This window comes from Prinia subflava, chromosome 7 (assembly GCF_021018805.1).
Source record: "Prinia subflava isolate CZ2003 ecotype Zambia chromosome 7, Cam_Psub_1.2, whole genome shotgun sequence".
Taxonomy (NCBI): domain Eukaryota; kingdom Metazoa; phylum Chordata; class Aves; order Passeriformes; family Cisticolidae; genus Prinia; species Prinia subflava.
The window spans coordinates 4,297,201-4,313,126 of NC_086253.1; positions in this window are offsets into that span (position 1 = coordinate 4,297,201).

Genomic DNA, 15,926 nt, shown 5'->3' on the forward strand with positions numbered 1-15,926 from the left:
ACAGATAAGCCACCTGCTTAAAGATAAACACACAGTCTTTGCTAGAAGAACACCAAAAATAAACCTCATACTTCAAATAATTCACAAAAAAAGTCTGGGATAAATTTAGATAGAAATAGATTTTTGCAATAATAATTATAAAAAATGTATCCTCCGGAGCTGAGATTTTATCATGTGTACTGAAAAGAGATTTGTCACTCCTTAGTAAGAATTAAAAGTGTCCCTGAAGTTCAGCAGAAATAACTGAAAGTTTAAATTAAATCTCAAAGTTAGAAACAATCATAAATGACTGCAATTTAATAGTAAATTTAAATTAAGTTGGGACAAGGCATAAATGTGTTTGGATAAAAAAATATTGACGATTTGCTGCTAAAAAAGACAATGTATTAATCAAAACAAAAAGTAAAAAGATCTACAGTAGCAGAGTAGAGAACGTGATCTGGAGGAAGTAATGAGAAGGAAACCATCTAGGTCATAATATTAATCTAGATAATGGAGAATTTAAAAAGTTAAAAGAGGAACCTTGAATGTGAACTATACTTAATTCAAAACCATTGAACCAAGGGAAGTGCATGAGTAATGTAGCAGTAATGATGTCTGGAATGTGCAAAGACACTAATTGCAGTATTCTTTGCTAATTAAAGAAACTATAATTATAGCAAAAGGATTTAGAAAACTATCTTGTTACAGCACTAAGACAATGTCATGTAAATGACTTCCTCTGTGTACACAAAGGTGGAATTCCACTTCCAATTGCACCAGTCGTGGATGCCCTTTACTAATTAAATAAACAGAATTTGAGCTGGTGATCAAATGCCTTTACAAGGAGAAAGGGACAGATTTTTTCACTTCCCCTTTTCTTTGTGATCACTACATCACTTGAGCTGAAAGAACAATTCAGCTGGCCCAACTCTCAGATACAGGCCTGTGGGTTTTTCTATGTATAATTCCCATTAGTATCTGGATTGATGTAAAGAAAGGCTTAGGAACTTATAACAGACCTTGAAATTTTTCATATATTTTCTTTATGTTTCTTCCTCAAACCCTCTTTTGTTCAAAGGGGAATCCTTGACTCCATTTTCAACTGCTTCCTTCTATGTTGCTGCAATCAAATCATCATAATGTACTTTTGTTATTGATATCAGCAGTATCATCCAGAAAAGAGAAGCTGGGGGAAAAAAAGTTTTCATTCTTACTTCCACTCGAGTCTCTGGGCTTAGTTCAGTCTCTTGAATCAATGTGATTGATGTGGGGTGTGCTCATAACCCTTTTAATTGGTTGATGAAGGCCAGATGATGTAAAGGTCACTTGTGGGACACAGCATTAATGTCACTCTCTTCCTTGGAGTGAGTGACAAACAATTATCTCCATACTAGGAATTAATTGGGTTGATATCCAGCCTTCCAGCACTGGCAGCTGCCCCCAGGATGAACATTTTTCGATATATGCAATTACATGCCATCATGAGATTGTTGGCGATTAATGTCAGCCCTTCAGAACTGTCACCCAGAAAAGGAAATACAGGCAGACCTCACTGCTCAGGCCTGAAAAGATAATGATGGCCCTGGAGCCTTCAGTGAGGCTTTCTGATAAAAGCACAGCTTCTTGAGCTACCTCAGGGCAGCGGTGTTGTGGATTTAAAGGCAGCCTGTTTTATTGGAGTCCATTTGTTGTATTAGTAATCTCAGCTGGAGACACCTCACTCTTTTGGAAAAAGGTGTTGGAGGAGTGAAAGAGAAGTAAATGAGAACTTAATTGAACGCATGAGAGTCACTTATAAGCTCAGCAATGAAAGCAAGGCAATGGATCCAGCAAGAGAAATGCCTCTTGTCCCCAGAGTTTGAGCAAGACAGATGAGAGCAGTGGTGGCTCGTTAGCTAACGATGTGCAACCACGGTGCAGTGAGCAGTTGATTACATTGGCTGGGCATGTAATCCCTGCCACAGATAATCAGTGTCAATCTTTCAAAGGAATCAGTCTGGAGGCTTAATTTCAGGAAAAGCTTCCATGATCTCCCTGGATGGGGTATCCTGAGGAACACTGGCCCACACGGCGTTCACAGGTCAGGCTTGTTTGCTTAGAAGTGCTGTTGGCTTGGGAATTGCACAATTTGTCTTTTGCTTCAGTGTCTGGCACTTACTGAGTGCAAGCTGTCACTTAGCTGTGGCTAGAAATACAAGATACATCCCAAAAAGTGATGTGTGCACAACTTCCAGATGTCCTGTCCTCCCACACCTTCCTCTTTTTTCCTCTCCTCTGGGGCACAGGAGCAACAGCAGATCCCAACCAAGCTTTGTGCAGATTCAGGAAAACATATTTAGTTCTGTGGCTTAAATTTCCTGCTGGCATTGCTATTTTTGCCTTCTCCAGGGAAAAGGTGGAAGTGCTCCATGAATCAGATTTGGTTTTCCGTTCACCAAATAGACAGAAAGTGTTAAAAGTCTTTTATTATCCTGTTCCACATTTCCACTTCAGCTCTTTGAGACTCTGTTCATGCAACTATTCATCCTTTCTTTTCAATCTATGGAACTACCTGTGTTTTTCACTTGATTCTCCAGCCCTTCCATTTATTCTCAAGGCTTTTCTTTGTGTTATCTCAGTTTTTCAGGTTTTTTATTTCAGCTCTTGAGTGAAAATTGGAAACCAGAATTCTGGAAAAATTCTTGTCAATAGAAGCAGAGCTCACGTCTCTCTTCTCAACTGGCAGTTCTTTGTAAAACCAAACCCATTTCATTACTACGAGTTTATTTTTATCTGGTAATTTGAAATGATCCTTAATTATTTTAAAAATAATTTTACCAATTTACTTGTCCTGTGACAATAGCTACCAATCCCTTAAGAGTTTGATACCATAAATGGGCAAGAACTGGTATATTTGGAAACAAATGGAATGTCAACCCCCTATGGACAAATATCAACCCCCTTTCACACTCGCCTTAAGAAATGTTAGAAGTAATCAATTTTCTGGATTTTTAAAAAAATTATATATATATATAAAAGTCAAATGTTCAATTACAGTCTATTGCACCGCTGCCATTTCCTTCACAAGACAATTTTTTTTTTGTCTTGTTAGCCAAGATACTAAGTTAGCTTGGTGACCTTTTCTTCAATGTTGATTGATATTAATTATTTTACCTTTCTTTACCTTTAATATTAATTGATCCCTTTGTCTGCTGCTCCATTATTTTGCCCAGGATCAGTATCAGATTACAAAGAAAATAATTACCTCTGTCATTTATCCTTTTTGAAATGTTGGTAACTTCAGTTCTTTCCTGTCTATCTCCATCTCAGATTTAAGGAAAATATTTACCTTCTAGTGATATGATATTTTAAAATTTTTTGATAAATAATTTTAGAAACACGGTTAATATCGTGTAGCTACTTGAAGAGGTGGACAAAATTACATTGAAAAAAGAGATATATTTCTAATTGGAATAAGCCCTGTACATTTTACAACAGTGAAACAAAGCAAATTTCAAGATTTCTGTCATGCTAAGATGTCTAATGAACCCCTGTACAAGACAAACAGTGTGCAAGTGAAGATTCAGGTGATGAAAAATTCAGGTGATGAGAAGCCCTAACAACCAACAAATTGGAATGGATTGTTGTGCAATTAAAGTTTTAAATTCTTACAAATTGTAAATGCATTTTAAAAGAGACAAATGACATTTATGCACCCTATTCAGATTAAAAAAAACAACAAAAAAACCAAAAAATAAACCAAAAAACCCTGACCAACAAAGCTTTTCAAAGAAAATTGTAGCAAGCACGACACAAATCAGACTCACCAGGAGTAAACTCACTCACGTAGGTCAGCAAGAAGTCTGGGCTGGGGAAGATGATAAAAATGGCCCTCACTGATTTTTCCTGATCTAATTAATCATCACTTTGTGGCACAATTCTGTTTGCATGGAGTGATATAACAGCTGCTCACTTCTGGAGCTTCTCAAAGGTACCAGTCCCCAGGACAAGCTTTGTCACATTTTAGGATGGGAAATGGGGAACTGCTGGCAGGATCTAAGTCTCTGAAATACCTGAGGCTGATGAAGGTATTGGAGGTTTAACTCGGTAGGGAGATAATTAATTTCACTGCCATATAACTTACTTTTATTACTTTATGTATAAGAAGTCAAAGACAATCACATTTTCAAAGTGATTAAAACCTTTATACTATAACTCCTAGGAATTAGCACACCTAAGTCATGTAACAGATGTCCTGGAAATATTCCAGGTGCCATTTAATTTTCAGGACTTCTATTCAGCATTCTGTGTCCACAGCATTAGAGCAAGAAATCTACTATGATACAATAAAAATAAACAAAGCTTACAAAACAAACAATTTTACTGCATTCTTAAACTACAGTGCTACTCAGATTCTTATTTCTAAAGAAAAACCTGCAGTTTAAATTTAAAACTAATTAACATTTGTTGCTGCTGTTGTTGTTTATTTGCTTTATTTGCTTTTTAGAATGAGATGGACACAGCAAATGCAGGGAAGATAATCCACAGTTAAAAATATCATTATTTATTAATTACATTTGCAAAGATGTTCAGCATAGTACATACAGAGTGTCCAAGCAATTTGGCTGCACAATTATTTATTTATGGAGTTAGCATAGCTGGCCCATAAGTGTGCAGCATTTTGGTTTCCACTCTTAATACCATGTTAACTGGGGAAATACTCATTGTGTAAACAACTCTCTGTGTAATTAGTTTGACTGAACTCCACCAGTTTCTTACCTCCAGAATTATGTACCCACTGCCAAGCATATCAATGGGAACTGTACATTTACATTTGGAGACAAGACAAAGCTCTGTGTTTTACTGGTAGCTGAAGAAATTCTGAGGTTTCAGAGATTGTTTCTGCAGTTATTTTCAGTTTAGTCCCCATATTTGCAATGAGGTTTGGTTTGTATGAGTAAGACAAGAAGAGAGAGAATCCTGTTATTTCCCAGAAAATACAGATATTCAAGCAGATCTCCCTAGCTTGTGCCATCAAAGAACCTGCTAGCAATGACATCTGTGTGTATCAGGTACCTGGCTTTCTGTGAATATTTATAGTGAGACAAGATGTTCCCGTCCTTTTTTAGATATTTGAAAAAAAAAAATCCATCCCTCAAGGGGAAAAGAAAGAGTTATGAGCTGGGGCTGTGTAATTACACATAATTGCTTTGACTCCAAGTGAGACACATTGATTCACACTGGCTCTAGACCTATCCACTAATATTTATGCTACCTTGTCTAACCCAGAGCCTGAAGATATTTTTGTTGCATTTGTCGTTATTTCAAGGTGCTGGCATGAATTTTAATGCTTATTAAAATCAGGTATCAATAGTAACAGAGCAAGAAGGAGCAGAGCAGCCAAGAGAAGTTTCTTGTCCAGGTGGGAGAAATAGAGCACAGTGATTATGTCACTCAAAGTAGCTGTTCTTAGCCAATGTTTTGCATATTCTTGACAATAATGACATTTGTCTTGACAATGCACATCTAAGGCTTCCTGTCATCTTTCTGTGGCACATCTTCCACTCACTGCTCACTTATTTCTCATAATTTGCTTTTCAAAGTGCGGGAGAGAAGTATGACATCTTCAAAGCCCTAAAACACATACATCTTTAGTAACTAGTATAAAATATGAAGCAAAAACCACCCTCTATATACCTGCAGACTGACTTTAAACCTAAGAGCTTTTCATGCATTTCATTTATTCCTCATATACCAATTCCTTTCTTTCTGCTTCAGTTGTTCTCAGGTTGGTTCCACATTTTCCTCTCCTGAGCCCTTGCAAAGGAACAGCAGGAACTTTTCCTCCTCAAAACAACACCTGATGAAAAGCTAATGCTAGATGATTTTTTTACACAAGATAGTAGTTCATGCTAGAATATGGGGGAGCTTTCTCCCAGGAAAAAGAAATTTTATAAATCTCTTAGATATCTGTGACACAGACATAAACCATGAATTATGACACAAAGGTCATGAAATTGAGAAACTGTTTTCCTAATTAACAAAGTCTGGAGAAGGAGGGTGAGGTTGGGTGGGCGTGTGGCACCTGACCAAAGCTAATAATCTATGTAGAGGCTGAAAAGCTGTTAAACTCTTCTGGGAATGTCAGCTAAATTTTGCAGCTGAATTTTGCTAAATGTAGATGGTGGCCCAAGTAGGTCTGTAAATTAAAATGTCTGTGTAAAACACGCTTGGCTTAGAAGAAACTATTTAGATTAATGGGCTACACCAAAAAAGCTTGTTAGTGATTCTAATTTTGTGATATCTATTAATCAGAGGTGACTGTTTTCTGAACTACCACAAGCACAATTCCATGCAAATTAGTTCAATTAAAAATTAATTAATCAGCTTGGGGTTTTTTTTTTTTTTTTTCTTTTTCTTTTTTTTTCTTTTGTTTCCTCCTTTTTGCTTTTTTTCCTCATCAAAGTCAAACATAAACCTCCTTGCTTGGGGTCAAAATGCTCCAGTGGTGCTACTATGAACTCTGTAATACAAAAATGAGAGCAAGAATCTGCATTTCTTTGGCCTCTGTGATACTTTGAATTGCAAACAGAAATAATAACAGCAGAGAATGACAAAGAAGACTAGCTGTAAATTTGTATTGACCATAAAAAGTAGGTACAGTTTAATCCTGAACAAACATATTTACTGAGCATATATAAGGACAATAAGACAGCTATCCTCAAGTGTTATGTCCAGAAGAGATTCCTAATCCCCCAAGATGATTTGGTGAGGCTGTTTTTAAATACATCTGCTACAGATATTGTCACTAAATACACCTATCCTGGTAAATAAAGTGTGGAATGACAGATAATTATCCAGACTGTTCAGTTCTCAGTTAAATCCTATTTATGGCCAGCAGCAACCAGCAGACAACATTTGCAAAGGCTGTGAGTGGCAGTAAATACTAAAAACTAGCCACAACAGGAATTTGGATATGGTCATCCAATTCTGGGAGGGAGGAGGGCAGGCTGCAGCATGTGGGTATGAGTTGTTTCATGCTTTTTGGCTCCTGGGTTAAAAACCAAGTCCTGATTGGTTTTATCTGTACCACAGTTGCAGACAGTTCTGGGATTTTTTGTTTATTTGCTTGCTCTTGTTTCTTTTTGTGTTTCCTGCCAAATTTTTGCACTGCCCGTTTCAATAGCCCAAGGTTACTTTGTGGAACTTTTCTTTTTCCTGGCCCCATAGTCAGCTGCTGGTGTGACTTTGTCAGGCTCGGAGATGGCAAAGCTCTGCTAGCAGAACTTTTTGAATGTAGATGTGGCAATTGGAGTTCTGATTAGGTTCTGGCAGTTGTTGAAAAGCAGAGTACAGTGAGCACTTCTAAAGAGTTTGTGGAGTAGATAAAGGGTGATTATGCTATTGTTCCATACAGCAATTAAACTGCAAAATACTGACACAGGCCTTCTCTGGACAGACAAGGGGAAATTGCCATGGATTATTGTGTGCTCATTCAAAGTGAACAACTGCAGGGCCATAATTAAATTTGGCAACCTGGAGATTTTGGAGGATCAAAGATGTCTGGAAAAAGGAGGATGGCTCATACTCCATGGCATTTTATTGCAGGACAATCTCTCGTGCTGTAAAATGTGAAGTTCATTATGGTGTAGCTGCTCTCTGCTTTTTTACCAGCAGAGGAAATATCCAGAACAAAATGTGAGAATTTCAGAGGCAATGGTGCCTCTGTCACAGACAAATGCCTTAAAAGAAAAAAAGGCAAAAAAAGCCGAGTAAAACTCCACAATTTTGTAGCTAAACATATAAAATATAAAAGTGATGGAATAATCAGCTCCATGGAGAATCTTGGTCTTGATGAAATTCAGTAAGAAGTAGCATGAAAAACACTGGATGTGACTTTGATCAAAGCAGAGAATGAAAACTAAGGAAGCTAAATTCAGTTAGGACAGACCTGGTCTAACATGACTTCTGAACTTTCAGACAGAGAATTAACCTTGCACTCTCTTATCCCTGGTCATGACCATTTATCTAATGTACTGAAGGATTTAATCCCATTTATGCAGTGTCCTGTACCAGATCGGGCCATTTGAACTATTTTATATTACATAAAGTTTTATAAAATATTAAAACCATATTGTTAGTTTCTGACTTTCTAAAACACTGAGTACAGAGGAGAGATCTGCGCTTTGCTCCAAGAGGCCTAAAAGGTGGGAACTGTGTTTTCCCTATTCACTACATGTTCTTTCTGCGTGGCAGTGGAGATTTCCAAAGAAATTACCCAACTGAAGTACAACTTCCCTTTGTAAGACACAGATTTCTGCTGTATTTCCAGACTTCTTTGCAAGCACTTTATCAGCTTTGAGGAGGAAATTAATTCCAGTATTTTCTGTATCAAATATGACAAGTGCTAATAAGCTTGTCTGTTCACAACATTTGAGATTGCTTAGAAGTAGATTTTATTTAGAGAATGTACCAAACCAACACTTTGCTGGGAAAATGATTTGTACTAACAGATGGTGGGATGGTTTTTTGTTGTCTTCTCCCCTCCTTTCAGGCTCTGTATTGAGCATGACAGACATTTCAAGGCCAAGAACCCCAAAGGTTTCACAAGCTTATATTAAATATTAGCATGAAATAGAATTAAGTAGGACCCAAATCTGCTGTCACTCCCCTAACTCCTCTTGCCAAGGCAAAGCCCTGTTCTGGAAGGTGGCCAGAAGCAGTAGAAATAAATTCCTGTATCAAGTAAGGTTGTTTTTCTGTGTGCATCTTGTGGAGTTTTCAGGGCAGATTCGGGCAGGTGCTGCTTCCCCATTAACTTCTGGGCTAAATTCCACAGCAGAATAACTGCAGGAGTTAAATATTCTGCAGGATTTCCTCCCTGCCCACACTGCCCCTGAATTTGGCTCAATACCTTCCGTGGGAGAGGCACCTGCCTTGTCCAGATTTAAACCTGCTTTGGCCTTGCAGTGAGTTTTGTACCATCCCATCTGCATGGAAGATTTTAGTGGGGCTGTACCAGGGCTCCTGCATCCACAATCCACAAAATCATTTGGAAATGATCCCCTGAGCCCTAGGGAACACCACTGGGGGTAAAAGGTCGTATCAGGGGTGGATTTGCTTTCCTCCTTTCCCCACAATCCCCCCACAGAACAGTGATGTCAGGAAAAAGGCTGGTTTTTATCAGCCTATCACATATTTGTGTTTTCTGTAACTCTCATATAGCATTTCTCTTCCATATCTACAGATGTAATCTATTCCATTATCTAAATCTCTCCTTGTGTAGAGCGTGTAACAATAAATAAACTTTGTGGGTTTTGCCTAATCTGAATTGGATCTGTCACATCTGGAGAGGCAGTTTACTGCATTTTTGAAGAGCTTAATTTTGTCTTTGGAGATGTACAAAGTAATAGAAAAATGCGTGTGAATGGTGAATGGCAAAATGCCTGGTCTGATTAAAACAGACCCACTGCACAGAAATTGCCTTGGCAAAACACAGTCAAAAGGTTCAAAATTCAGTGAAGCTGGGGAATATGAAAGCTCTCAGAGCTCTGTAATGTAGTGGAAAGCAATCAGTCTTTGTCAATACAGAAACATGCATTTAAGTAACTGGAATATCCTAAGGAAGGAGGGTCTTTGTTCCTTTTTTTTGTTTGTTTGTTTGTTTTTGTTTTTTGTTTTATTAAAAGAAGAAACAAATAAATGGGAATTCATACTAATACTTTTCTTCTTGCCACGTAGTATGCCCCAACTGGAAATATATAGAAATATATATAAGATGATAGAATATGAAATAGCAGTGAGGAGACTTATACAAGTGAATATCAGCTAGGAAAAAAAGGGAATTAATTTTTTAAATTTTTGGCTCCACATCTTTTTAATTTATTCTCTGTCCAGTGTTAACTTCTATTTTCCATCTTTGCCTTGAAGTTTGAAAGGTCAGATTACTATAGACTAAAACTTTGTGTTTTAAAACGAATTGTACTTGTATTTTTTATTATTCTGTCTGGTGAACTTCTTTCTGTCACTTCCCATACCATTGTGTTTGGTTTCTTTGCTGGCTCTGTTTTCATTTCTCACATTTCAGGATTAAAATTTCACACTGGTTGGTGTCTGCTCTTATCTCAGTAGTCTACACATTCCCCATGCTGTGGCCAGGAAGGCTGGTGAAAGAATGGGTGCATAACATTATTTTACAAGAAATATTTCAAAAGAGAGTTGTGTTGACTCCCTGAGATCCTGATCCATCCCACTGCTTCTTAGTCTGCAAGAATTTCTCTACAGGTCTCAGTTAGATCACAGCCCAAGTCCATGCAGTGATTTCTAAAGTCATGAAGATGAATAGATGTAAACTATTTGTGACAGTTTAACAAGCCAGTTCATATATGCAGAATAAAAGTAGGGAACAAACTGAGACCAAACCAAACCCTGCTATGTAATAGAAAAAGCAGTCAGTTCTTTTGATCTTCAAACTGCTGTTTATACTGGTTTATACTTTTTTAAATGCCCACAAGAAATAGCAAAATTGTGCTTATGTTCTTTAGAGGTGTAAGTGGCTGAGAGGGGAAATGGCTCCTGGTGAGTCAGTGTCAGAGCAAAGCTGAGGAGCCTGAAATCCCTAATCCTGATTTTGGATTTTCCTGGTTACTTTCAACCCTACTGCTTCAGCAAGTTATTTTCAGCATTCAATTCGAATGACAAAGGAAGCACTTTAGGAACAAATCAGTAATTTAACAGAGGGAAATGAAGTGTTTTCTGCATTCAAGAGAGACTGCACACAACACAAAACAGACAATGAGAAAGTCATGTTAATTTACCAATTAATGCTAATGATTTCACTTTCTGCAAAAAGAGAAATACCAAGACCTAATGGGAGAAAAAAACCTCAATAAATTAGTGTGAAGAGATGTGTGAAGAAGCTGACTTAGCTCTATCCATCAGTTCTGTGGTGCAATTTGTAACTTGATCCTCTCTGAAGCTTTTGTTGTCTTTCAAGGCCCGAATATGCCCACTGCCTGGGCAAACCTTCCCAAAATATTGTCTGCAATTAGGTGGGGGTGTTTCATCAATGAAAACCCACTACTTAATTCGAGTTCTCTGGCTTTTCTGATCAGATTTATGACTGCTCACCTATATTTGACATGTTGCTTTCTAGGTTGCTTTAAAAAGACAAATACTTGCTAGTCAAGGAAAGAAAAAAAAAAAAACAACAATCTGTCAAGTACCAAGTGAAAGAATTGTTCAAATGTTTAGGGGAAACTGTTCTTATTAGATCTGTCAAAAATTAAAACCATACACCAAAAGATGTAAAGTTCTTTCAGTCTTTTGATGTCTTTGGGAGCTCTTGAAAGAAGGACCAAATTGCACTCTGGGATGGGTTTCAAAAGTAAGTTTGCAGATCTGAATACATGAAGACAGTTCAAACACTCTTTCTTGCATTTCTGGTGACTGACATTGCAATAAACTTATGAAAGTAGAGTCAGGCAGGAGACTGAAAATAGTTTTGATACAAGGAAATAGGATGTTGTCAAAGAGCCTCAGCATCAGCTGTGGGCCTGAATATGGAAAGATAAATATTAATGTGTATATAGGACCATCTGTTTATGCCCCAGCAAATGACTTGGATGTAACCAGTGCTGTTCCTCAAAAAGAACTGGAAAACCATCTAGACTTATGCAAGGTACATTCTTTATTAAATCTGTGACATATCCTTGACCAGACAAATTATTTTATGGCCAAATGAAAACCTGATCTGTTGAAAACAAGCCCCCTGCTTGACTTCCCAATTTTCAGGGCCTCCAGCTTTTCCTCAGGCTGTACAGTTTTCCCTGCTGGCATAAAAATAGGGTGGTGAGAAAGCAGGAATATAGGGAGGAGTAGAGGAGGGACAGTATCCCTTCAACCCCTCCTGGTACTTAGACAAAGGAAAAACAGGAATCTCACTGTGGAATCAGAGCTTTAGCGTCCCCACATACCATTTAAACATTTTCTGTGTATGTGGGAACAACGTCAAGCAGTGTTGTTATATTTATTGGTATCTGTTCAGCAGCATAGGCATGACTTGCACCTACAAAAGCTTGCACTGCTTGCAAGTTTGGGGAAAACCCTCAGCAAAGAGAAGAGGAACTCACATATCACTAAGTAAACTCTAAAAGTTGATTTTTCTTTCATTCTCTTCAAAACAATTGCTTTAAAAGGGAAAAGAACTTAAAAACTTCTTTCAGGAAATTTTAGGTTATACTATTATCAAACAGCTAGCTTTCAGCAGATGAAAAATGCCTAATGGTTTCATGTACTGAGCTGGACTGCATTAACAGGCTTAATGAAGTTACCTTTAAAAGCAGAAGAAAAACTAAATATCTGTGGAAAGTCAAGAGTTTCTGTGAAAGATTTCATTGCATAAAAAGAAAAGTTATTGCTTATGGAATCTAACAAACCAATCAATAAATAAAAGCAGCAAAATACCATCTGATAACAAATGTAGCTGGACTTAGTGGCCACTAATAAAAATATATTTTATCAAGAAATTAGATGAAAACTCCTGGATTATGTTTCTGAAGAACCGAGAAGTAGAGGTGATGCTGAATTCTGTCTGCCAGCCTTTCCCTTGATGACCCCTTACAGGTTCTGCTTTCAGAGCTAATGCTGCTGAACTTCTGACAGAACTGCTGTTGTATTTTGAGTTTCCACAACAGCAGTCCATGTTAAGCAGCCCAGGAAAATACTGAGATAGGAGCAGTATTAAACCCTGATTTTGAAGGTACTGAGCTTTGGGAGAGCAGGAAAAACCCAACAGAGCAGGTGAAGCAGGTAACTATTGAGACTGGTGTCCCTCTAATCCATCTTCCTGTTTCCATTGGTGGTGAACCCCATAATCTTCTCAAAGATGTGCAAAAAAGATGAAATAAAACATTCACTGGGAAAGTTTAATGTTAACTACTCGCAGTAGTTGATTCCTGCTTTGAAGTCTAATGTGTAATTACATTTAGAGAGTTTGTTTTAAACTTAGTGCAGCAACATCTCCTGTGACTTTGCTGAATCTCACAGAATTTTAGAAGAGCTCAGGTCTCCCAAGAAGGACTTTGGTTGCTGAAAATGAGATTATTTCCTAAAAAACATAATGAAGTGCTGGCATAAAAAAAAAAAAAAACAAAAAACTGCAGAACTGTCAGCTTTGTGTCTCTCGTGGTCAGCTTGGATAACTATTTTAACAATCTCTCTGCAGCTCTTTAACTACAGCCAGGGAATATTAAAGTAGCATTAGTGGTGTTAGCCTTTTTTTTTTAATCTCCAGAAAGAAGCCCAGGGAAAGATTATGACAAGGATTACAATCAATTAGAATGTAAGGCTCTCATCTGTGTTTTTATCTTAGTAATATTATCCAGTATTTCTAGGGTTATAAATTGTGGAGCTTTTAACTTTTAAAAATCTATGTAGTAGGCTTATATTGAGAAGGGTGCTACAGCTTTTAGGAATAGGAGAAATTATAAACAAATCACCAGAAGAAAAAAAAGTGGCAGAGGAAGAGGAGTAAAGGATCTTAGGAAGAGAAAAACATCTCAGGACAGAATTATGCAATGAGTCACTGGATTTCTGTTTCCTAGAGGCCTCTGCTGCTCACCTGGGGTACCTTGGAGTACTCCAAGTATTGGTGTGAGCTGTTGCTGATCTGCCTTTTCCTGTCAATGCTGATGTCTCCCCTAAGGAGCACGGGATGAAAGAGAGCTATGGCCCACAGTAGAGTGCATGAACATAAAATTGCATTTCCATGATCAGACCCACATCACCTCTCCCAGTTGTGTGCTGCCCATGAGTGCCACCCTTGCCTCATTGCCTGACTGAAATATGGATTTTATATCCAAATAAATTGCAGCAATAATGACTCGTAAAAATGAAGCACATATTCATTATTGATCTGGTTCTTGGAGGGATGGCAAAACTGGTGCTCTGCATGTTATTTGTTTCTGCTGTTTGCTACATGAGGCAAAATGCACTTTCTACTTTTTTGTTTCCTTTGTTTTAACTTGCAGAGCTTTAAATCATATAAACTTTAATGTTCCATTTTAATGTAACATATAGGGGTCTGCAAAACCAAGGAACTCTCACATTCTTTTTTCTCTGACAAGACAAGTACATTTTATCAGTCTGTGTAACAATCAGAAATTTGAAGGGAAAAGATAGGCTAGGGAGACACTCCACCAAAACATTCAGCAGTTTCCCATAATTATGGTGCTGCATTCTCAACCAGTGCAGAGAGGCCATGGTGAAATGTGGTCTCTGAAAGATATCAGTTAAATAACATTTTCTGCTTGTAGGGAACTCAAAAGACAGATGGGTCTGCATCTTTTTTTAAAAGGCTTTGATGTCTTAAAATTCTGGCACTTCAGAACCCTCAATCTCAAAAATGCTTTAACAGTTAAATCAGCTTCAGATTGTTAATGAGTGCCTATGGATCAAATAATTTATTTTGTTAAACAGGTTAATTGTACAGGCTTTAAGGCAGGCCAGCAAGAATAGACCCTAGAAAACATATGCATAATTTATTTTGTTTAATGTAGCAGCATGGGGATATTGGATATTTTGGACAGGGCAGGCCGGGGATTCCTTCTCTGCTTGTGCACAAACACCAAAAGTTTCTTTTTCCAAGTGATTATTCTCACTATGTATTAGAATAGTCATCATGCTTTCTCTTTCACGGAGAAATTTAGAGAATCAAGAGTTCTGCAAAGTGCATCCTGCTCTTGTTGCCAATTGTTATTATCTCAGTGGCAAACTACATCACTGGGTACTCAGATGAAGCTTTTCAGTGCTTAGAAGGGGCTAGATCTGGACTGCTGATCCAGATTTCCTCTTACAATATACTGACACTCTAAAAGAGGGGAAAATGGGTTTAATTGGAGATATGAATTCAATGTGCACCAAAATTATTGACAGCACTGATTGCATTGGATCAGGTCCTTTGAGTTTGGAACAACACTTGCTTGTCATGAGGTGGACTTGTTATTGGTTTGACAGAGCTCCAGGGAAGGCAGCACTGTGGGCAAGTGACACAGCTTCATACAAAACCCAGATCACAGAAAACCCCTCTGCTCTCCCTGGGTTATGGAATTTGCAGTCCCACCATGTGTGTGTCCATGTAGCAAATCAGCTGTTGATAAAATAAACACAAAAGCTGGAGAAATGGGAATAAAACAAGCTTCTCACACAATATATACATCAGATGCTTCGAAAGCACTGTGAACTAAGAATAAAGTCTCAGATGAGAGATATGTATTTATCATATCAAAAAAAAAAAACCCCAGATGGAACAAGAGAATGCATGCAAATTCCCTTATGAAATTCACATATTTTTTGAAATATATCTTATAGTGTCACCCCCAAAATAAATAGTTTCTCTACAGAAGACATGGAAATTAGGGTGAACAGCAGGATGCTAAGACCTGCATATGAGAAAAGGAACTACTCATAGCAATCAAATCCAAAGAAGAAGAAATCTGGAGGTATCTTCTCCAAACTCAATTTCTCAATACTAAATGAAGTTTGATGGCAAAAAAGCAGAAGTTATGCCGGTTGAGAAGGGAGTGATAGTGACAGCTTCATTCAGGCAAGGTCCCTGGGCACCACTAGAAGCAGTTCACTGTTCAATGGATATTGGATTGGTCCCAGGAGAATACAGGATGTTAAATGCATGGCCGGCCAGCCAGAAAACAATATGACATAATTATATTTCATTATACAGCTCAAGAAGCCAAACTTCCTCTGATCTACTGGTCCCACTAAAAAAAAAAAAAAGTCCAAAGAGGGTAATGTAGCCCAAGAAAAAGATCACAGAAGAATAAAAAGACCTATAAGACCTATCACGGAAGAATAAAAATATTTATAGAAATCTTCTCCTATAGAAAAGTAAATGTAAAGTTGCCATTAGTTACCTTTGCAAGCAGTTTAGCAGCTGGGAACTTAATAAA